This window comes from Benincasa hispida, chromosome 5, assembly GCF_009727055.1.
Source record: "Benincasa hispida cultivar B227 chromosome 5, ASM972705v1, whole genome shotgun sequence".
NCBI classification, from domain to species: domain Eukaryota; kingdom Viridiplantae; phylum Streptophyta; class Magnoliopsida; order Cucurbitales; family Cucurbitaceae; genus Benincasa; species Benincasa hispida.
In genome coordinates this window covers 59,149,562-59,174,257 of record NC_052353.1, presented here as the reverse complement: position 1 = coordinate 59,174,257, position 24,696 = coordinate 59,149,562, and positions in this window count along the sequence as shown.

The following is a 24,696-nucleotide window of genomic DNA, read 5'->3' as shown; positions in this document are numbered from 1 at the left end:
CTATCAAAGAAAATTAAAATTTTGTTATTTTATGTAAATATTTTTTTTCTTTTTTTTTTCTATTTTTGAAAATTCTCCTTTCTTTTATTTTTTTTTAAAATTAAGTTTTAGGCATCAAACTACCTCTACTTATTAATTTATTCAATTGATTAATTACTTTAACAAATATATTATTTTTAAAATTAAAGCCAACTTTTTGAGAGTTAAATAAAGTAGTTTTGTAAAATTTGTTTATTTTTTTAATTGGACCAGAAATTCAAATTAATAAAAAATTTAGCACTGAAGACTAAAGAGATAGCCTTGGTAAAAACTTAGAGATAAAGCCTAGAGCTAGATATGAACAAACTCATAATTGAAAGAGACCAAAAGAAAACTATTTAGTTGAAGAAGTAGATATGGTTTTTTCCATCAAATGTGAGAATTTGAACCTCTAACATGTTGAAATATATATATATATATATATATATATAATAAAAACTAATTTTCCTTTCCTTTTATACCGTTTTAAATTTACGTGGATGTGTCGATACTTCATCAACATTTTCACATTTCTATGATTCAACATCATGAGGAGTAAATCGATAATTTTAATATGTTATAGAAAAATCTACTAAACATAAAGAATAAACAACAAAATATCACCAATCTAAATATAATATAAACAATAAATATGTTAACTTATTTAAAAATCATAAAATGTTAATTTATTAATTTAAATTTAATTATTTTTTTTGAAAACTTTTCTAGAAATATGTATGTATCAATATTTCTCTCATATTAAAAGAGATCGACATTTTAAAATTAATATCCAAACAAATTTCTCAAAGAAAAAAAGAAAAAATGAAAACAAAAAACAAACTATTTTTTGGTAGAAAATGAAGCAAATAATTGAATATGGAAGATATGTCCTATACTTTAGGAAATTTGGGCCGATGACCTAAAATTTGGGCACATAATGCCAAATGACCCATTTTTTTAAATGTCAATTGACCCTCGGCGGATATCATCACGATATGGGATTACAAAATTGCCCTTCCTTTTGTCTCCTATATGATATCCCTCTCTTCAAACGTAACGATCGTCCCAGAAGGTGTCGCTCGAAATTCTTGTGTGGAAGTGTCGTTCAATCTCGCTTTGCAAAATCATCATTCATCTGCTGCTGCAATTGAAGCTCTTAGGCAAGTGAACTTAATCTTTGTCATGCATGTTGTGTTATGTCTGTTAAGGTTTCGTTGGGTTGGAATCGACTGACACATTCTATGGGTTTCAGGGTCTAGTAGTTGGTCATGTCTATTTTTGTTTTAGGTTTTAATGTGTTCTGCGTGGGTTTAGGACGAAGACGACTTAGTTAGAGTAAGATAAGGTGAGAGCGAGTTTTGCGAGAACGAGATCAGCGAGATGGACACTGAGGAGAGTTAGATTAGCGAGTGCGAGATAGGCGAGAGCGATATATGTGAGAGCGAGACAAGTGAGAGCAATTATAGCGAGACTTTAATAGTATGTATTGTTACTGATTTTTTTTAAGAACCTGTTAACTGATAGATTGAAGGTTGATATCATACATGAGTAATTTAAGATGTCAAAAGCTTTGAAAATACGTGAAGTTGATAGGTTTCCCGGGTAAGTAACGAGCCTGGCCCACATTGTGAATGGCAACAAGATTGTGAAGGAGAAGCTTACTTGAGGGCAGTTAGAGATGTTCAAGAGAACAGTTTTTGGGCGATTTTTAAACATTGACCTCGTATTCAATAACCCACTTATCCACCATATGTTGTTAAGGGAAGTGAAGAAGCAAAGAATGAACTCGATCAACTTCTTTGTTAGAGGAAAGGTCGTCACATTTTCGAAAGACGATTTTTTGTTAATTACTGGTTTGTGGCGGTCTCCTATGCGAGTTGTTCGGAGTGAGGGTTCCTCACAAGAACTTGCAACAAAGTACTTTGGTAATTGGTAGATTTCGGATGCATTCCACCTGAATTTACTAGAATAAGAATACAAGAATTTGGAGTTAAAAAATGATGATGATGCTGTTAAATCACCCTAGTGTATTACGCGGAGGTTACAATAATGAGAAGGAACAAGCAGAAGAGTGTTGTCGATCATACTCTATTTGAAGATGTTGAGGACATTGATTATTACAATAGTCTAGATTGTGGTACAATTATTTGAGAGAGAACACTCAACGCCCTCAAGACTGCATCGAATGATAAGGTTGGTCTATACAAGGAGAAGGTGAAAGGAAATAAAAATTATGTTGTAAAGTACTCGTTGTGTAGATTTCCTCAAGCATTCCAGGTAGATGTTCCTTAACATAAGTTTATATTTGGTTTAACATTAACATAGTTATAAATATATGTTGTTTCATATTTAGGTATGGACGTAAGAAATCCTATCATTGGTAGCGGGGAACGTTGCCCCTCGAAAGAGCAACGTAGCCGTGCCTCGTATATTACGGTGTTCATGCTTTCGCTTGGTGTCATCCAAAGTACTCGAGAAAGACATTTTTGAGTCTCAAAATGTAAGTGTAATCTAGTCACAATATGTTTATAAATTGACACTAACCATTTTATTAGGTTGGATTGTTAATGCAGACAATAGTTAAAGAGGGTCTTGTCATGTCTGATGCTGAGAAGGAGTTTTGGGACACCCTAGTTGATAAACGGGTCATAAGACAAGTACATTTTGACGTCGAGAGTTCAGAAAGCTCTAGTAGTTCAGAAAGTGGTGATAGTTTGAATGGGGAGGATAATTCAGAAGGTGGGGATGGTGATGAGTAGGATAATGTCGAAGGTGGAGTGAGGGATGGCAAATCTGATGATGACATAAACATCCACTAGTCCACTTATACCCCCAACGAGGATATGTTTCATGATGTACTGGTGGGCCATGTACGTCCTGAGCCTGAGGAAAAGCATTTTGAGCTTGAGAAGAAGCGTTATAAACTTGAGGTTTTAGGCCACAGGGAGGGAGCCAATGTTGATCCTTCTGTATATTTGTACCTAGAGTATTAACAGCTCGATATCGTGTTTGGATGGCCGTGTATCGAACCTCAAAGTAGACACAAGAAACATCAAAGAACATTTGTCAGCCATTATGTCTCTGTTACAGTCTATGAAGGGTTCCATGGTGTTTGGGGTGACGAGGTCAGTCACTCTATAGATAGACCACGATGCCACTAGGTCATCCATCCCTCCTTTATCTTGGTCACGCACTCAACCTTTACATAGGTCATCTATCTAGCATCTACCTAGGTTAACCACCCAGTCTCTAACTAGGTCACTTGTCTCACCCCTACCTCGGTCACCGATCCAGCCTTTACCTAGGTCACCGACCTTACCTCTACCTCGGTCACCTAATTCACCTGTACAGCCTGATACATCTACCTATTCCTCTTCCACCAATAGAGCTTGATATCATGACCTCACCTATCACTCTTCCATCCAGAGAATCTGATATCACATCCTCGTCTATTTCTCACCATGATACCTCAACCGCTGCCTTTCCTACTATCCTTCCACCTCTAAATATAAGTAGAGAGGACATTGAACCTCAACCTTCTGAGAAACAATGTCTGTCGGAGCCACCGCCTATCATACAGTTTGACACAAAACATCTCGATTCATTGGTATGATCCTTATATGATTGGAAAATCTCTTTCTTCATATTTGTTATTCGACATGTTCGCCATTTTGTTATATTTATATACATTATGGTTGAGAGTTGAAAAACCACTCATAAAAGTAAAACTGTTAACAAGTACACACCTCCGGTCGAACCAAAGAAGAAAATAACAAAATAGAAGGAAAGCAAGGTACAACTTCCTTTTGAGTGTCCATCGATTAAGTACTCTCTCCCTGGAGTACCTACGACATTGTTTAAAGCGACGGTCGAATACTTCTTGATGCATGAGGTTCCACCTGCTATATTTACAGAAATGATGAATTGGATTACCGATAAGAATATAGACGACAAGGTTCAAGAAAATGCATTTCGGCCATTATCTAAGTCATTTTTTCAAGAATTGACTGAACCAAGTTCATGGGTTGAGTGTGACGTAAGTTTACGATCCTTGTCCTTTTTTACAATTAAATACAGTGAACTCCTCTCTCCTAACATATATCTTATTCTGGATGTAGGCCCTAAATATTCGATTTCATTTTGTAAAAGATAAATTTTACAGGCGACTGGACACGTGCATGAACAAGTTCACCATCCTACCAATTGGAATAACAGTAACCATTTATTGCACTTGTGAATAGGACTATGTTGGTTGATTAATACGTGTTTTTAATATTGAATTCGTTGTGTAGAGTCACTTTAATGCTCAAGATGGGGTCTACAAATATATTAAGAACAAGTCAACATTGTACGTTGTCGTACTATGAGGGGAAGAAGAAACATATAAGGATTATGTCATGGATAAATTCGACATCAAATGGTCAGATGTGGATTTTGTGTATACGGTAAAAAACATCGGTGAACATTGAATGTTGATTGCATTTAATCTAAATAGAGGTCGTTTGTTCATATTCGATTCACTACCATCCACGGTATCAAAGAAGAAATTGGAGTCTTGTCTTGAACCATTGACTTACACCCTACGATCGCTCTTTCACTATTGTGACTTCAAACATTGGAAGTCGGACATAGAAACATCCCGTTGGAAAATATCCCAACCGACTACTATGAACACACAACATGAGCCACTAGATTATGGAATATTTGCAATCAAATTCTTAGAGCATTTGGTGACGGGTAGTGATCCTTCTATAATCAATCAGGAGAAGATGAGTGACTATAGAATGTAGTTGGCATGTTAGCTGTGGGCGAACCCCCCATATTATTGATGTATATTTTACATGTGATGTATATAAATTTCAATGTAATTTTACATAATGATGTATATAAATTGTCAGTGTAGTTTTACTAACATGCTAAGTAAGAGAAAGCGAGATTAATAAAAACGACACTAAGAGAGAGCGAGACATTTATAGAAATGATGATAAAGAGATATAAACATGCTAAGTAACGTTACTAGAGAGAGCGAGATCAACGAGAGCGACACTAAGAGAGAGTAAGACATTTATAGAACAAGTCATAAAGAGATATAAAGTTTAGTAACGTTACTAGAGAGAGCGAGATTAGCGAGCATGACACTAAGAGAGAGTGAGACATCGAACGAGTCATAAAGAGATATAAACATTTTTAGTTGAAGGACCTCTTATACAAGAGTACCTCTGAGCAGAAGTGGATCTTTCCAAAGACATTGTGACAGAATTACCACATTTACATTCGAACGTACAGATATGCATCAAACTATAAATTACCGGCATGCTAAGAACAAATAAACAAAAAAGAGAAGAGATACGTACCAGTTGAAGAACTTTTCTTTACAGCAAGGCTCGTTCTCTTCAAGCAAACAGGCTCCTCTCGCTCTCGCTGGAACATCAAGCCAACTGTTCACCAACACCCCATCGTCTACCACGAACGGTCTTCCATGAATAGAAGCAAATGGGGATGACACCACCACTTGGAACCCTCGATTTCTCGGTGTGAGAATCCAAAGAGTAGGCTCTTCTGGGATTTGGTAAAGGGGAGGAGGAATGAAGATCGTATATAATGATTAAGCAAGTAGGAGAAGGCTTAGTCTATCATATAGACAAAATGCTTGATCGTTTAGAAGAAGTACACGATCGTGTAGGAAATAGGTTGTGATCGTCTATACGATCATTTAGTAAATGCTCGGCGTTAGATGATCATTTAGTCAAATATAGGCGATCGTTTAGAAGATGCGCGCGTGTGTGTATGCGATCTATAGTAAATTTGAGCTATCATATAGTCTTTCAGTTTACTCAGCGATAAGCAGCATACACTTCACTTGAGCGAATTACGTGATTCTTTACACAATGAAAACAATTTTTCATTTTATTCTTCAGTTACGTAAACTGATTGGAATTTCCTACTAATGCACGGTTATGGAAAAATCGACAGCCAATTATCCTATAATTGTCAAATTAATAATAATAAATATAATCATTTTATATTCATTAACCTATAGTTTAATATCACATATAAACCATAGTGTTTTCTCCTCCACTAGATATAAATCATATTTATATCCAATTTTCTTCAATTAATATATCTTATACATAAAGTCAATCATATCAAATATAAATAACCAGTTCAATTATATCATATATAATCGAACTCCCTCTTGTCAATTTGAACATTTCAAACTGACCCAAAAACTGATTCTTAACTTGAATCCATTGAGCTACCAAAGGAACCTTATGGACCTATGGCTCGAAGCTCCAACAGTACGTGAATAACTAACTAAACTTTTTAGCCACGAGATCCAACATCCGTTAACTGTCAGGCATTCCACTAAAGACCGACAACTGAACTCTTCTTACCACAAATATATTTCTATGTCCATCGAATATAACCAATCATGAGTACGATAACTTTTCACAGATGCTCGTAAGTACAGCTGAGCCAATTTACCATTTTACACTGTAGTTACATCCCACTCCTTAAGTACCACCAATCCCTCTAATGAACAATACAACATAGTCTAACTATGTGTGCACAGCTCTCGAGCCGTGAGAAGGTGTGTGGTGCCACATCGTTCAAACCTTGGAATCAACCCTTGAAGGAGTTATCTATCTACTTACCCCTGCTTTGGGGAAGGAGTGAATTCCATCTTGTGTACCTGAGTTCCCAGCTCCCAAATCAAATGAATCCCCAAAGTGGTAGGTTTAAGTCGGTGGCCTAGCCACTCGCACCCGCGCAAATCAAAGGACCGCTCTCAATGACAAGAGTTCCCAACTCACTCAGGATTGAGGTCATGTTACCTATGGTCATCCTAGTGAAGTGAAGTCTCTGTCATGAACAGTGCTATATAACGAGACATTAACACTTCATGGTCAGGTCTTATACAAACTCTTTGTATAGGACGTCTCAGCTCGCATGCTCCTTATACGAATGATTAGGATCAGACCATCTGTGACAAGTCACAACACTTGTAACTATTCGACAAAGCGGGCCACATCCGTAACGTTACCAGGATAAGGTTTCCCTTCTATATCCATATACTACAGACCATTTTGGTTATCACTTAAGACCTGATCCACTTGTATGTCACCATATACATGCTTAAGTTACATAAAGACAACCAGGGATTCTAGTTTATTAGTTTGTGGTAAAGAAAATAAAACATTTAGAAGAGCAAAATCAAGAAGTGAAGTAAATATCATATATTATACATCACAAGCGTTTGAACAAACTGTTTACAAACTATAGAACACGAGACTTTAGGGTATCAACCCCAATAATCTCCCACTTGTTCTAAAGCAAAGTGGGGTGTACAAAAACAAGTACAAAAACAATAAACTAGGGCATAAAAGCCCAGTACAAGAAAATCTCCCATTTGCCCTAGTCCAGTTGCGGGCGGTCCCGTAGACCCATGCTAAGGTGACCCTCAAACACTATAGTTGTGAGAGCCTTCGTAAAAGGGTCAACAATATTGTGCTCCGAAGTGATCTTCATGACGATCACGTCCACTTGATGCATTATCTTGCGGATCAGGTGATACTTCCGCTCTATGTGTTTATCACGCCTGTGACTCCTAGCCTCTTTGGAGTTCACCATAGAACAACTATTGTCACAATAGAGGGTGATTGACCTAGACATATCTGGAATTACTTCCAGTTCTGTCAAGAACTTCCTGAGCCAGACGACCTCCTTAGCAGCTTTGCAAGCCGCTACATACTCCGCCTCCATAGTGGAGTCAGCGATGCACCTTTGCTTAGTGCTTCACCACATTACAGCTCCTTCGTTAAGAGTAAAGACTGACCCCGACGTGAACTTATGAGAGTCTTTATCAGTCTGAAAGTCAGAATTTGTGTATTCAGTAAGAATCAAATCCCTAGATCCATACATGAGCATGTAGTCCCACGTTCTCCAAAGATACTCGATGATGTTCTTCATTACGGTCTAGTGACCTTAGCCTGGGTTAGACTGATGCCTATTGACTATGCCCACAGCATAGCAGATGTCTGGTCTAGTATAGAGCATCGCATACATCAAACTGCCAATGCCATATGCATATGGGACCCGTTTCATTTCCTCAGCCTCTTGAGGCGTCTTAGGACACATGTCCTTAGACAAAGTGACTCCATGCCTAAACGACAGTAAGCCCCTTTTGGAGTCCTGCATCGAGTACTTGGCAACATCTTGTCAATGTACGATGCCTGAGACAGTGCTAGGACTTTGTTCTTACGATCTCGAAAGATCTATATACCCAAAACAAACTGAGCCTCTTCCAAATCTTTCATTTGGAATTGGGTCTCTAGCCAGTTCTTAACTGCAGTCAGTAGACCTACACCATTCCCAAGGAGTAGTATATCGTCTGCATACAACACTAAAAGAACTATTGAAGCGTTGACGATCTTCCTTTAGACACAAGGTTCATCAACGTTCTGGTTAAAGCCATGTGACTTGATCACAGTATCAAACCGTATGTTCCAAGATCTAGATGCTTGTTTCAACCCATAAATGGACCGATTCGGTTTGTAAAGTTTTTGCTCTTGACCTTAGACAATGAATCCCTTGGGTTGCACCATATAAATGGTCTCCTCAAGATTTCCATTCAGAAAGGCCGTCTTGACGTCCATTTGCCAGATCTCATAATTATAACAAGCTGCAATGGACAGAAGGATGTGGATCGACTTTAACATGGCAACAGATAAACATACCCATACCTAGAGTAATCATCAGTAAAACTGATAAAATACTCATAGCCTCCTCGTGCTCGCACATTCATAGGACCACAGAGGTCAAAATGTACTAACTCAAGAGGTTCTTTGGCTCGATAACCTTTTCCATTAAAAGATCTTTTAGTCATCTTACCCTCAAGGCAAGATTCGTACACTAGTAAGGAATTTTCTTCTAAGTCACTTAGAAGGCCATTCTTCACCAATCTCTCAATCTTATTGAGATTGATGTGCCCTAATCGAAGGTGCTAAAGTTAGGCATTTTCTTTTAGAGAAATTCGTTGACGTTTAGATTGAGTTACGGTAGATTTAAACAATTCTGTGTTATGGAGGGAACTTAAGGCTAACGGTCTTAGCACATACAAGTTATTTTCCAGATAGGCTATACAAATATCAACACCATCTTTATGAATAAACACTTTATCCACATTAAAAGAAAGTGTATATTTACATTGTAACAGACACTTTACAAAAATAAGGTTCCTCTTAAGTTAGGGAACAACATACACATATCTTAAAACTAGAAACCTATTCTATAAAGATAACTGGATGCCTCCCACTGCCACAATTGAGACGACGTGCCCGTGTCTACTCGCATCGTCATCTCACCAGCCTCTAGCTATCGCCAGGATCTAATCCCCTGAAAAGAAAAACAAACATGATTAGTGGCGCCTGAATCAATTATCCAGGCCGAATCATCATTCTCCACTAAACATGTTTCTAGAACAAGTAAATCATATATACCTTTATCTGCCTTGGCCTTAGCCTTGGCAGCCTTCATTTCCTTTAGCCAGTGAGGAAAATTCCTCTTCCAGTGTCCGTCTTGGTTGCAGTGAAATCATTTTCCCTTTTCAACCGACAGCGGGTGCCTCCTTGGTGCGACAGGTGGTGGGTTATTAGGCCCTTTCCCTTTCCCCTTACCACTCTTCTTCTTCTTCCCCTTTGCAGAGTTAGAAGTAGAAGGTGCAAACTTCGTTCTAAAGATCGAACCTCGATGAAACGTCCTAGAGGATGAAGCAACATTTGCCTCAGCCTTTTTCCTCTTCTTACTTTTCAGTAAAGATTGGTATGTCTGCAACTCGTTAAGGAGAGTTGTAAGGGTGTATTTCATTTTGTTAAGAATCACATTGTTAACAAAGTGCAGAAAGCTCTCCAGAAAAGAATGCAGGATTATGCTAACCTGACTATCTTCATTGATAGTAGACCCATTCATCTTCGCCACGTTAAGATGGACCATCATATTAAGCACATGTTCATGAACAAAGGTGGCTTCCTCCATTTTGGAGTTGAAGATGTATTTAAGAGCCTCGTGCTTAAGCTGTTCAGACGGTTGTCCAAACATCCCTTGCAGGTATTTCATGATCTCACGTGCTGAGACCATGACTCATGCTTCTTGGCCAACACGTCATTAATATTGGCCAAGATATAGGCTCAAGCGTTTTCATTTGCCCGTGTCTATTGCTCGTACACCTCCCAAACATCTCATCCCAGTGAAAGGGCATCTGATTACCCCACCGGTGACGTTTGTCCTGCCTCGCTGAGGCATCATTACAAAATAGAAGTCTTAAACATTTAGGGTACTTGGAAAACGTTTTGCTAAAATTAATTGGTTAAAGTGTGGTTTAGAAAAATCTTATAAAAGTTTGTTCGTTTTTCAACAACAAGTTTTAAAATGGCACAGCTATATAGCTTTGTTTGGCACCGACAAATTTACTGGCGACAACTTTTCGACATGGAAACATATGATCACGATGATATTAATCATCGAGGATCTCATGTTTGCCCTTATGGAAGTTTGTTCTCCTATTCAAGGGAAGAAACATATTAGAACAAGATACTAAGTAACTTTATCCTCTGACAGGAGATCAAATAAAGAAACGCGCAAAACTGCCATCCTATAGGGGGACACTCCCAGGGTGCCTCGAGGCAATGCGCAAAAACTTTATTCAATCCAACGAGGGAGACCGTGGGATATGCTATCACACTTCTCCTCTCACTTACTATGAACATTCTCTTCATCCACCTTGATATTGACCTACCCAAATACCATCTTTTAGGGTAACACTCCCAGGGTGCCACGAGGCCAAGGTAGATCTCACGGTGTGGACTATATGGGAGAAACGTGAAAGGTTTAAATGAAGCATCACATGCCCCACATACCTCCCACTGAATGTTCTACCTAAGGGTTCATTAACCTAGACAATCCGACTACTGATTTTGGTCTAAGTCATCTTTTAAGTCTGCTCATAAACAAATTTAAATAGTCACATTTAAACACTTTAATGGACTATCCTTAACTTGCATGCATGCATCAAATCTATCTAATTCACATTTTCAGATAGATTCCCAGGTAAGGGTGTTACGTTTTCGTCAACTTAAATACCCAGCCTAGATAGAACCCGCCTTAGACAAAAGGTCCCTTATAGATAGATTTGCTACACTTTAACCTTTTATTAGTCAATTTAATCCTATTAAATTGATCAAAAGATTAAAGCCTAGAGGTTGCTACTCATATTAGAACCGTGATCTTAGGTCTATGTCATCCAAATTTTAAACATTTTAAAACTATGAATTAAACCTAAGTGAGCATGCATGTATTTCTTATTGCTTTTAGTTCTAATTTCTCTTTAACCTTTAAAAAGAAACAACTAAAACACATTGCCACATCACAAAGTATTTATAACACTTATAAAGTAACCTATGTGTCATGCTTCATACAATGTCCGGTCATTACTATTCATAAATTTTATCTACTAGTAATAACCAAGCAAACATGCTTTCCATACACCCTTATACTATAACAATTATAATATAAAGATGATGCATGCCAATGCTTTTTATGCATGCATAAATATAACTCTTATATTATATGATACATGAGCATGCTTTTATGTAATTTAAATTATGCTTTTCTAAATCATAACATTTATAATAAAGAGATGATACATGACAAATGCATAACCCAAGATGGGATTTTTCTATATGGCATACCATATAACATATAAATAAACATACATCTCATGTATTAAATCAAAGATTAATGGACCGGGATGAACCAACACAAAACCGAAATGAAAAATTCTATCTATTACATTTTTCCATCGAGAAAATCGATTCACAGGTGAATCGGGTCTTGAATCGCCGGGCGAAGCTCCATCGTTTAGTAAACGCGTCCAGGTAAACGATCGTGTTGCACACACTAGACGATAGCGTGAAAGTTAAACGATCGATTAGAAAACAATGAGGCTGCGAAGCCTGATCATCTAGATGATCGCTTAACACACGAAAAGACAAAAGATTTACCCTACCTTTACTCCACGATCGTATAGTCAATAATTAAGCAATGAGGCTTTTTGAGCTATATAATTGTCTAGTGTGTGCACGCGTTAAACGACACCTGAGCATCCGGTACTCAACGATCGTCTATCTCATCATCTACACGACCCGACCAACGCTTGATCGTCTTCTTCCTCAAAGAACAACAACCCTTGCTCCGAAGTTTTTCATGAACGACTCAAAACTCAAACTAACGTTGAATTACACACTCGATAGCAATTAATTATGCCCAAAAATGCAGGGGCCATTACAATTAATTGAAAATGTAAAACTCCATTAATCCACACATCCACAAATGAATTAACACTTAAAACAGAGAGTAGATATACTGCACCTACCGAGAATATATATGCAATTCTTTGCATCAATGAAAATGGAATATCAGAAACCTGGCTCTGATACCAATTGAAGGAGCTCTTATACAAGAGTACCTATGAGCGGAAGCGGATCTTTCCAATTCATTGTTACAGAATTTCCACACATACATTTTAACATACAAATATGCATTGAAAACATTAATTACTAGCATGGTTTAAAAGATAAAGTACAAGAAATTGAGAGATTTACAAGTTGAAGACTTTCTTCACAAATCTCGGTCTCACCGTGACAAACTCTCTCGCTCTTTCTCGTCCAGCAACACCACGTTCGTCTACACGAACAGCAGCGCACCTACAATAAGCAATGGGGATGCCATCATCACTCGAAGCCCTCAGTATTCTAGGAGTGAGAATCCAAAAGGGTGGACTTTGATGGAATGGTAAGGAGGAGGAGGAAAGACTATCATGTACTACGAACAAGCAAGTGGAAGAAAGAGAAGATTATCGTATAGTCGGGTGCTTGATCATCTAGGTCGGGGTACACGATCGTGTAGGAAAAGCTAAGTGATCGTCTAGAAGATCGTTTAATTCAGCTCAAGCATTAAGCAATCGTTTAGAACAGGCAAACGATTGTTTAGGAAATCATGGGTGATCATTTAGCGCGGGTGTGTGATCGTTTAGTAAGTGGGTACTATCGTATAGGCTCTCAACACTAAGTGATAGAAAGTTAACACACCGTGAGCGATTATGCGCCTCTTTTGCAAAATGAAAACAATTTTCATTTTATTCTTCAGTTATTAAAATTGAATAGAACTTCCCACTATCGCACAAACTTTGAGAAAACTTTGGCCAATTATCTCATAACCGCCCAATTAATAAATTAATGAATATAATCATATTATATTCATAACCTATAGTTTGATATCATATATCAACTATAGTGTTTTCTCCTCTACTTGATATAAATCATATTTATATCCAATTTTTTCCAAAATAATGTATCTTATACATTTAGTCAATCATATCATATATAATTAACCAGTTCAATTATATCGTATATAATCGAACTCCCTCTTGTCAATTTGAACATTTCAAACTGACCCAAAAACTGATTCTAAACTTTTATCCAAGCTGCCAAGGGGACCTTATAGACCTATGGCTCGAAGCTCCAACGATACGTGAATAGTTGACTAAACTCTTTAGCCATGAGATCCACCATCCGTTAACTGTCAGGCATTCCACTAAAGACCGATAACTGAACTCTTCTTACCACAAATATATTTCTGTATCCATCGAATATAACCGATCATGAGTACGATAAACCTTCACAAATGCTCTAAGTACAGCTGGGTCAATTTACCGTTTTGCCCCTGTAGCTACATCTCACTCCTAAGTACCACTAATCTCTCTAATGAATAATACAACATAGTCCAACTATGTGTGAACACCTTTGGGGCCATGAGAAGGTGTGTGGCGCTAGATCGTTCAAGCCTTGGAATCAGCCCTTAAGAGAGTTATCTATCTACTTACCCCTGCTTCGGGGAAGGAGTGAATTCCATCTTGTGTAGCTGAGTTCTTAGCTCTCAAATCAGACAAATCTCCAAAGTGGTAGGTTTGAGTTGGCGGCCTGGCCACTCTCACCCATGCAAATCAAAGAACCACCCTCAATGACAGGAGTTCCCAACTCACTCAGGATTGAGGTCTTGTTACCTATGGTCATCCTAGTGAAGTGAAGTCTCTGTCATGAACGATGTTATATAACGAGACATTACCACTTCGTAGTCAGGTCTTATATAAACTCTTTGTATAGGATGCCCCCGCTCGCATGCCCCTTACACGAATGATCAGGATCAGACCATCTGTGACAAGTCACAACTCTTGTAACTATTCAACAAAGCGGACCGTATCTGTAGCGTTACCAGTATAAGGTTTCCCTTCTATATCCATATACTACAGACCATTTTGGTTATCACTTAAGACATGATCCATTTGTATGTCACCACATACATGCTTAAGTTACATAAAGACAACCAGGTATTGGGGTTTGTGCCTTAAAGTCTCGTGTCCTGTAGTTTGTAAACAACTTTGTAAAAACACTTGTGATGTATAATATATATGATATTTACTTCACTTCTTGACTTTGCAAATTTAGATGTTTTTTATTTTTACCACAAACCAATAAACTTAATATCCCTGGTTGTCTTTATGTAACTTAAGCATGTATGTAGTGACATACAAGTGGATCATGTCTTAAGCGACAACCAAAATAGTCTGTAGTCTATGGATATAGGAGGGAAACCTTATCCTGGTAACACTATGGATGCGACCCGCTTTGTGGAATTATTACAAATGTTGTGACTTGTCATAGATGGTCTGATCCTGATCATTTGTGTAGTGGACATGCGAGTGGAGGCGTCCTATACAAAGAGTTTGTATAAGACTTGACCTCGAAGTGTTAATGTCTCGTCATATAACTCAGTTTATGACTGAGACTCACGTCACTAGGATGACCATAGGTAACATGACCTCAATCCTAAGTGAGTTGGGAACTCCTGCCATTAAGAGCGGTCCTTTGATTTGCATGAGTTCGAGTGGCTAGAGTGCCGACTCAAACCTATCACTTCGAAGATTCGTCTGATTTGGGAGTTGGGAACTCAGCTTCACAAAATGGAGTTCACTCCTTCCCTAAAACGAGGTAAGAAGATAGATTGCTCTCTTAAGGGCTGATCTCGGGGCTTGACGATGTGGCGCTACACACCTTCTCATGGCCCGAGAGGTGTTCACACATAGTAGAACTATGTTGTATTGTTCATTAGAGGGATCAGTGGTACTTAAGGAGGAAGATGTAATAATAGGGGCAAACAGGTAAATTGGCCTGCTGTAATTACAAGCATTTGTGAAGGGTTATCGTACTGGTGATTGGTTATATCCAACAGAAATAGAAATATATCTATGGCAGTTCAACTGTCGGTCTTTAGTGAAATGGCTGGCAGTTAACGGATGGTGGATATCGTGACTAAAGAGTTCAGTCAACTATTCATGTACTGTTGAAGCTTCGAGCCTTAGGTCCATAAGATCCCCTTAGTAGCTTGGATACAAGTTGAGAGTAAGTTTTTGGGTTAGTTTGAAACGTTCAAATTGACAAGAGGGAGTTCGATTATATATGATAAAATTGAACTAGTTAAGTATATATGATATAATTAACTTTATGCATGAGATACATTAATTTGGAGGAAATTGGATATAAATATGATTTATATCTAATGGAGGAAAAATACTATAATTAATATATGATATTAACTTATATGATGTGATCACATTCCTTGGACGATTAAAAGGAAAATGGGACAGCGTCTCTTCTGTTTTAATAACGGATGAGTGAGTTGAAGGACCACTTTAAGACGCATAAATAGCTCACGTTGTGTTAAGCATGAGATGCGTGGATATTGTGTTAAAAAGTGTCTCATTGCATAGAAAATCAGTTCCTATACGATAGTGCTTGTATAATCACTTACCTATATGATATTACTAAACGATCGCATAACGATTACATCTGCACACGCTATTTACTAAATGATCATTTACCTTTTTCTAAGCGATCGTTTAGCTCTCGATATTTACTAAACGATTGTGTAGACGATTGCTTGGTTTTTCTACACGATCGTTTAGACGATCGTTTCCTTTTCCTACACGATCGTTTAGACAACCGCTTAGTTTTTCCTACACGATCGTATACTTCACCTAAACGATCAAGCATTTTATCTATACGATAGATGAGCTTATCTCCCACTTGCTTGGTCGTTGTATACGATCTCTCTTCCTTTCTCCCTCTACCAAATCCGAACAAAGCCCATCCTTTAGATTCTCACTCCAAGAATACTAAGGGCTCTGAGTGGTGGTGTCATCTTCGATTGGGCTTTAGATTTGCTATGAAGAAGAAGTCTTCAACTGGTATGATTTCTTGATCTCTTTAGCATTATGAATGCATTTTAGTATGTTTGACTGTATATGAATTGGCAAGATCCGCTTCCATTCGTAGGTACTCTTGAATAAGAGTTCTTTCACCAGGGATTTTAGTTTATTGGTTTTTGGTAAAGAAAATAAAACATTCAGATGAGCAAAATCAAGAAGTGAAGTAAATATCATATATTATACATCACAAGCGTTCGTACAAACTGTTTGCAAACAATAGGACACGAAACTTTAGGGCATCAACCCCAACACTATGTGCCACTTGTCTATTCACGAATCTCTGCAAATGTCTCACTTATCTCATTCTCCCTTGTATAAGTTTAATTAAGTGGTTGTCTATTCATGAATCATTATGGAAACATCTCGCTCTCCAAGTCTCGCTCTTGCTAAGCTCGCTCTCACTAATCTTATGCTCGCTAATCTTGCTATCAATGGTAATCCCTTTTAAAATGTCTCGCTTATAAGTTTAATTACTAAAGTTTGTCTATTCATGAATCTCTTCAAATGTCTCGCTTATCTCACTCTCCCTTCTATAAGTTTAATTAAGTGGTTGTCTATTCATGAATCATTCTAGAACGTCTCGCTCTCGCTAATCTAACTATCACTTGTAATCCTTTTTAAAATGTCTCGCTTATAAGTTTAATTACTAAAGTTTGTCTATTCACGAATCTCTTGAAATGTCTCGCTTATCTTGTTCTCCCTTTTATAAGTTTAATTAAATGGTTGTCTATTCATGAATTATTCTGGAAACGTCTTGCTCTCACTAATCTCACTATGATCCCTTTTATAATGTCTCGCTTATAAGTTTAATTATTAAAGTTTGTCTATTCACGCTCTTCAAATGTCTCGCTTAACTCGCTATCCCTTTCATAAGTTTAATTAAGTGGTTGTCTATTCATGAATCATTCTGGAAATGTCTCGCTCTCCCTCTTGCTATCACTTGTGATCCCTTTTATAATGTCTCATTTATAAGTTTAATTACTAAAGTTTGTATATTCACGAATCTTTTCAAATGTCTCCTTATCTCGCTCTCCCTTTTATAAGTTTAATTAACTTGTTGGCTATTCATGAATGAATCTTCCTGAAATTTCTCGCTCTCGCTAATCTCGCTTTCACTTATATAACTTTCCTCAAGTTTGTCTATTTATATTACTCAAATGTTTGTCTATTCATGTGAGTTCTACACTAAAAATTTAAATAACATGTTAGTAAAATTACATCAGTAATATACATAATATACATAATATACATGTACGTCAATAATATGGAGTGTTCGTCCACAATTGACATGCCAATTGCATCCTATAGTCACTCATCTTCTCCTGAGTGATTACAGATGGGGCACTACCAGTCAATAAATGTTCTAAGAATTTTACAACAAATATTCCAAAATCTAACAACCCATCTTGTGTGTTCGTAGAGGTAGGTTGGGATATCTTCCAATGAGACGTTTCTATGTCTAGCTTCCAATGTTTTAAGTCACAGTAGTGAAGAAGCGATGGTGAGGTGTAAGTCAACAATTCAAGGAAAGACTCCAACTTCTTCTTTGATGTCATGGACGATAGTGAATCAAATACGAACAACTAGCCTCTATTTAGATCGAATGCAATCAACATCCAATGTTGATCGATATTTGTTGGCATATACACGAAGTCCACATCTGACCATTTGACAACGAATTTACCCATCACATAATCCGAAAACGTCTCTTCCCCCCATGCTTATGTAACATGCAAAATCGACTTGTTCTTAATATGTTTGTAGAACCCATCTCGAGAATTTAGTTGACTCTACATGGTGAAATGAACATTGAAAACACATAATAGTCAACCAACCTATTCATATTCAGAAGTTCAGTAAATGGTTAATGTTATTCCAATTGGCAGGATGGTGAAGCTGGCCATACACATGTCTGGTCGCCTATAGAATTTATCTTTTATGCACTGAAATAAGATATTTAGGGTCTGCATCTAGAATAGGATATATGTTAGGAGAGGGGAGTAAGCTGTATGTACTTGGTAAAAAGGACAAGGATCGTAAACTTACGTCACACTCAACCCATGAACTTGGTTCGGTCAACTTTTGGAAAAAGGACTTGGATCATGGCTGAACTGAATTTTCTCAAACCTCGTTGTCCATATTCTTATCAGCAATCCAGTTCATCATTTCCTTGAATACAATAGCTAGAACCTCATGCTTCAAGGAGTATTGGATTGTCGCTTTAAACTGTATCGTAGATACCCCAGGGAGAGAGTACTTAATATTTGGACGATCCAAAGGAAGTTGAACCTTAATTTCCTTCTCTTTTGTTATTTTCTTTTTTGGTTCGACGGGAGGTGTGTATTTATCAACGACCTTTCTCTTATGTGTTGTTTTTTTACTCTCGACCATAACCTACAGAAATATAACAAAATGGTGAACATGTCGAATAAAAAATATGAAGAAAGAAATTTTCGAATCACATAATGATCATACCTGTGAATCGAGATGTATGGTGTCAGAGGAGGTTGTGATATCAAGTTGTACAGATGAATTGAGAGGTAGAGGTGGGTTAAGTGACATAGGTGGAGGTGGGGTAAGTGACTTAGGTGGAGGTGGGGTAGGTGGCTTAGGTAGAGGTAGGGTAGGTAACCTACATATAGGTTGGGTGGGTGACCGAGATAGAGTAGGGATGAGGGACATGGTGGCATCATGGCCTATCTATGGAGTGGGGGACCTCGTCGCTTCAAACACCATTGATTTCTTCATAGACTGTAATAGAGACAAAATAGTTAACAATTGTGCTTTGTGTCTCTCGTGTCTATCTCCAGGTTCGATACACGGGCATCCAAGCTCGATATTGAGCTGTCAATGCTCTGCAGGTACGAATATACACCAAGATAAACATTTTTTTCCCTTCCTATGGCCCGAAACCTCAGGCTCAGAACGATCCTCCTCCGGGACAGAACACTCCTTCTTAGGCCCAAGATGTACGTCACCCACCAGCAGCATATCATGAAACATATCCTCGCTTGGGGCGTAAGTAGGCTGGTGGATGTTTTGGTCCCCATCAGATTCGTCATCCCTCACTCCACCTTCTGAATTACCTTGCTGTTCACATTCCCCACCTTCTGAACTATTGCCACTCTTTGAACTACTAGAGCTCCCTGAACTCTTAATGTCGAAGTGTGCTTGTCTTACGGCTCGTCTATCAATTAGGGTGTCCCGAAACTCCTTTTTAGCATCGGACATGACAAGACCCTCTTTGACTTTTGTTTGCATTAAAGAACCCAGTAAGATGGTTAGTGTACATTTAACAATCGAATAAACATACTGTGGCTAGATAGATTACACTTACATTTTGAGACTAAAAAATGTCTCTCTCGAGTGCTTTGAATGACACTGAGTGGGAGCATAACCACCGTAATATACGAGGCACAACTACCTTGCTCTTTCGAGTGGCAACTTCCCTTCTATTGACGATAGGATCTCGTAAGTCCACACCTCGTATTTATAACTATGTTAAGGTTAAACCAAAGATGAAGTTAAGTTAAGGAATATCTACTTGGAATGCTTGGGGAAATCCACAGGGCGAGTACTTCACAACATAATTTTTATTTCCCCTCACATTCGCCTTGTATAAACCAACCTTGTCATTCAGTGTAGTCTTCAAGGCGTCGAGTGTCCTCTCCTAAATAATTGTACCCCAATTAAGATTGTTGTAGTAATCTATGTCTTCAACATCGTTAAATAGAATACGATTGACAACATTCTTTTGCTTGTTTTATCCATCATTGCAACCTCTGTGTAATATACTAGGGTAATTTTAACAGCATCATCGTCATTTTCAAATACAAATTTTTGTATTCTTCTTCAAATAAATTCAAGTGGAATGCGTCTGAGGTCGACTGATTACCAAATTACCTCGTCAAAAGTTCTTGTAAGGACTCCTCACTCCGTACAACTCGCATAGGAAACCGTCACAAACTAGTGATCAATAAAGAGTTGTCCTTCGAAAATGTGACGACCTTTCCTCTGACAAAGAAACTAATCGAGTCCACTCCCAACTTCTTCACTTCCCTAAATAACATATGGTGGATTAGTGGGCTTTTGAATACAAGTTCAGTGTCTACAAAACGACCAAAAACTATTCTCTTGAATATCTCTAACTGCCTTCTTATAAGCTTCTCCTTTACAATCTTGTTGGCATTGGCAACGTAGGCTATGCATGTTACTTACCCGGGAAACCTATCAAATTCATGAATTTTCAAAGATTTTGACATCTTAAATTACTCCTGCATTGTATGAACATTTAATTTATCAGTTAATAGGTTCGTACTAAAAAATTACTAACAAAACATACTGTTAAAGACTCGCTCTCGCCAATCTCGCACATCTCGCTCTAGCTCATCTTGCTTTCGCTTGTCTCACTTTAGCCTATCTTTCTTTTGCCTGTCTCGCTCTCACAGAACTCGTTCACTACCTTGTTTGACTCTAACTATATCTTCTTCACCCTCAACCAATGTAGAACACATCGAAACCCAAAACAAAAAACAGACATGACATATTAAACCCTGAAACCAATTAAGAACATGACAACCGATCAAACGAAACCAACCTAAATAGATGCAACACAACATGCAAGACAAAAATTAAATTCACTTACCAGTAGAGAACTTCAATTACGGCAGTAGATGGACGATGGTTTTGCAGATCGAGATTGAATGACTAATGCGTTGTAAATATGATGAAATAATGGTGTATATTGCGATGGTGGTGTATGCGTTGCACATGCAAGTTTTCCTAGCAAAATCCAGGTATAAATCCTATTAGGTTGCCTGGTAAGCCCAGGGTCGAACATAGGGACTAATTGAGACAATATGCGACGGTAAGGTTTGATTCCTTTGTGGTGACAAACGAGACAATAAGTTTGTTGGTATGTTTGTTTAAAGTATAAATCCTATACAGTGGAATTGAGAAAAGAGTCAATAACAACGAAAATTACAATGAGTATGCGAGGAACGGGTTGAGAAGGGATTTAGCTAACACTTTCTAAGATTGCGTTCAAGTTATGCGATCATGCTATACACATACTACAACATGTCATCTCTCAATGAAAATGCTATAGTTCCTAATTTTAGGACGCATGCGATGTATACGATAATGTCTATAAGACTTATGTCTAAGCCTCTATTCTTGTCTATGCGATGATGAATGACACACACATACACAAAGCAACCGCATACTATCATATCCTATTTCTAAGGTGCATGCAATGCATTGCAAACAGAACTTATCTCTAAGTTTCTATCTCTTGCTTATGCGATTCTAGTCTGACTTTCTTAAGCCTAGATTCTAACCTAACTCTCTCATGTCTAGGTTCTTTCTTTAGACTACTCTCTCAAGTTTCTCTAAAAGGTGATGGATGCATACATAAGACAAGATGATAGCATAAAATGAAGATCTTAGGTCATGCTAACTAAGTGCTTCTCAACCCATTCGGGAGTTTAGTTACTCATGCGCATTGTGAAGAGATTGAACAGATGTAGGGATGCAAATTCCATTTTATACATAAAATCAGAATACAAAATAACAATGGAAGTAAGGATGGGGAGCCTGGTAGTAATGTCTTGCTTCCGAGGCTTTTACACTGTGTTTTACTCTACTCTGCCCAAAAGAATGTTCTTGCTGTCGGAAGAGTCGGCCCTCTCTCCGTTCTCAGTGCTTCCCGACAGTCTCTCGAGCTAATCAGGAATGGTCTTTCAGCGTTTCCTCCCTTCGCTCGCCTCTGCCTTCTAAGTATAAGAATTACAAACTACTGCTATCTATGATCTACCTCTATGTATATGGCGAACTATGTATATTTCGGACTATAAAAAACTGGAACCCGAACTCCCAACTCCTTTAACGAAGGTGGCCTTCGGTATTTATAGAGCTTCAAGGTGAGGAGCTTTTCTCTCAAATGATAGTAATGATGGGAAGTCATTAAATCTCTATCTGATGCGCCGATTAATGGTCATCGAAAAGTTGAATGTACTTGCTACAGTGTGTCGTTAACAAAATGTCAACTAAATTCGGATTCGACCGTCATCAGCTTTCTGTCCCATCATGATTTATTAAGCTTTCACCTTGATGCGTCGTCTTTATGCGGCCACCTTCTTGAGCAGATCTTCGCGAGCGCATACGATCACATAGCTTTACGGTCGCAATCTTCTGATGCGCTCGGGCGCTGAATTTCTTGGATCGCAACTTGCTTTGTGCCAATGCATTTTCCTGCACAAAATACGTAAATTAGCTGCTTTAATGCGATGGGCGCATGCGATCACAATGTTCTCAACTTAATGCTTTTGGACACGATTTTGCATGTTTTTACCGTCACATTCCCACATTGTTTTATATCTTAGTGTTGTAATAACGTGCATTTTTGCCCGTTATCAACGACACTTGCACGAGAATTTTGAGTGTGGGATGATCGTTGAGTTTGAGCGCACGAGTATTTTATAGACTAGAGAGGCATTTTTGTAATCTCATATTGTGATGACGTAAGCAGAGGGTCAATTAAAAATTCTTTAAAATTTCTTCAAACTTTAGGTCATTGGCACAAATTTCTCGAATACTTCTTGAGAAATTTGTACGGATGACCAATTTTTCGGGCCCAAAATGTCAAATGACCCATTTTTTAAAATAATGTCAATTGACCCCCTGCTGACATCATCGCCATACCAAATTACGTAAATTGCCCTCACCTCTTTGTCTTCTTACCATTTTACTGAAAACCAACCAAAATTAAAAACTCTTCAAATTTCCCAAGCGTAACGGCTTCGTATCGCTCATAAGCTCCTGATGGTTTCACTACGTTTTAAAATCCATCATTTGGGTTTACAAACAATTCCACTGCTGCTGACAAATCGAATTTGATCGGTAAATCTTTCAATCTGTGCCTAAAAATGTCTTAAACTGATTGGTAATGGGGCTTTGTGGCTCGTTGATGACATGCAGAAATGCATGTCATCTTAGGCATTTTATTTAGAATTATAAGAGTTGTAAAGCATAATATGCAGCAATTATATTATGAATTCATGAGAAAATGAGTTTGCGGCGTTTAGCATTAAGAATCTCGGCTAACCCATTATTATGCGTTATTATGCGTTCAATTGTCTATTATTGTAGCTAACGCAGGAAGTGGACGCATACGTGGAAGCTGGGCTACTGCATAGACGACCGCATGCGGAGAAACTCTCCGTCGAAAATGCGAACGCAACGATCAACGCATGGGTGTGGCGGTAATCAGCCGCATGCGTCCATCGCATAGAAGTTGCGATCGTCAAGCAATTGCGATCATCGTGTAGAAGTTACGGTATCAAGCGAATGCAGTCACTGCACGATTGCGGCTACACAATAATGCATAATAGTGGGATCACCGCAAGGTTAGTGGAATGAATGCATCAACGCATCTCTCGAGAAAATCAAAGGATGATGTTGACATTTCACCTACCACGTCGTTAGCAGCAGAGATTCAGAAAAGGACTAATGCACTACGAATGTCAGAATCAGAGCAGTTCATTAATGCTGTCGGCGATCAAGCTCTATAAATAGAAGCCGTTGAGCAGAAATTCAACTAATCCAGGGTTTTTCGCCTTAGGGCAGATCCTTGTGATCCAGATTAATGCGTGAGAAAGAAGCTTGAGAGTTCTTCATCTCCCTCATCCATTCCGAGTGACAATCGGAGCCTTCGCCGGAGTTAGATCTCGAGAGAGTCAGCTCCACGCCCATCCATGGCACCACCGACAGCCTTGACATACATCTGCTGGAAGTAAAACATTACTTCTAGCTGGTCATTTCATTTTCTTTTCTTTTCTTGTATTGTATTGTATTACATTTTGGGATTAAGGAATTAATACATTATGTGTTCAATGCATTTCTGTGTCTTCTTTGATTCCATCTTCATCTTCTTTACTTAGCATCCTTAACTTTCATTGCATCACTTAGTGAGATTGCTAGAGTATTGCATACTTAGTCATGTGGATTAGAGATATGAAGCATGTAGCAAACCACCGAGAGGTGTGCGTTGCATGAGTGTGTGAGAAAACCTTATTTGCTTAGTGTGAAGTTGTAGCAACGCCTATCTATAGGCGGATGCAATGCTTGTCTATGAGTAAAGTCAGCAACAACTAATTTCCCGGGAGGGTAAGTGGTGGACGCATCAAACAATATAAGCTATTGTTCACTAGAGATAGGAATAATCTTACGTCAGCCAAGTTTATGCGGTTACCTTGTCTTATGAGTGCATCATTCATCATTTAGTTATACTTGAGAGA